Here is a 1,152-nt window from a genome sequence, read left to right on the forward strand (position 1 = left end):
TTGAATATAGATTTTTGTTGATTCATGCCATTAAATAGAAATAATTCTACTAAAAAGCACAGTAGTTCTAAAAAAATGAATCAATCAAATATTTCTAAAATTCTTAAATATATTTGCACATTATGGTCTTTAAACGGGCTACCAATATACACTTTAAAAAATGGAAAATTTGTAATCAAAACTACAAAAAGTTATATATTTTCTTTGTTATTTATTGCTATGGTCACAGCATTTTATATAAGAACCAAGAAGTTGAAGAACCATGTGTCTAGTTATATTATGATTATTCGGTTTTTATCGATTTTTTTGTTAGATATTAGTTTTATTATTTGTTCACACCAAAAACGTAAAAAAATTGAAAAAATATTTTCTAACTTACTTCTTGCAGAAAATATGCTGTGTCACTTTTCTGGAAATCAAATCCGTTACAGTAAAATAGGAAGAAATTTACTATTATACTTAATTTTTCAATTAATTTTAACATTAGTACAGTTTGTTTTCATCAGTAATACTCTGTTACAATACGATACGAGTCTTTATACTCCGATACTGTGTTTTCATAGTTTGCTTATTTACAGTTATAATTTCAATATGATGCTTTTTTTCTTTTTATTTGTTTTGAATGAAATTGGTAAAAATTTTGTAACAGCCGTTCAGGAGAAAATATCTCAAAAAACAAAGGACGTGGATCACAAATTTCGGCAAGTGATGGAAATAAGTACTTTGCTACATACCGTAGTCACTGAGGTCCACCAAACGTTTCAACAAGTTCTCTTGGTAAAATTTTTAAAAGATTTTATCTTGGCTGTTAGTAGCGCTTATCATTCTGCATTCATAATGGCTAATCTTACCACAGTTATGTCGTATCTGAAAAATATAACAGAAGCTGGTGTCTTGTTGTTGGCAACTTTAATGTCAACTTTTGTAATAGTTTACTATTTCGAGGAAATATCTAAACAAGTATTGGTAGTATTTATTGTTTTAAGGAAATAAAGAAAAATTACAGGACGTTAATTTGATGGAAATTCTGGATGAAATTTTAATCAGTTTTAAAGACGATCTTATTGTTTCATATAAATCTGTGGAATTGTTCGATCTTAGATTGAAAAATCGAAACTCTACGTTATATGTTTGTGGTCTTTTCCCTTTGAA

General features: G+C 27.5%; 1 protein-coding gene across 1 annotated transcript in view; it reads left to right on the forward strand.

The window, feature by feature from the left end:
* LOC123007665 (dynein axonemal heavy chain 6-like) overlaps nucleotides 1–1,152 on the forward strand; it is a 26,524-nt gene that overhangs the window by 12,433 nt on the left and 12,939 nt on the right. The window lies entirely within an intron of this gene.

This window comes from Tribolium madens, unplaced genomic scaffold, assembly GCF_015345945.1.
Source record: "Tribolium madens isolate multiple individuals breed KSU strain unplaced genomic scaffold, Tmad_KSU_1.1 Scaffold_3;HRSCAF=73;Tcas5.2_LG2, whole genome shotgun sequence".
NCBI classification, from domain to species: Eukaryota; Metazoa; Arthropoda; class Insecta; order Coleoptera; family Tenebrionidae; genus Tribolium; species Tribolium madens.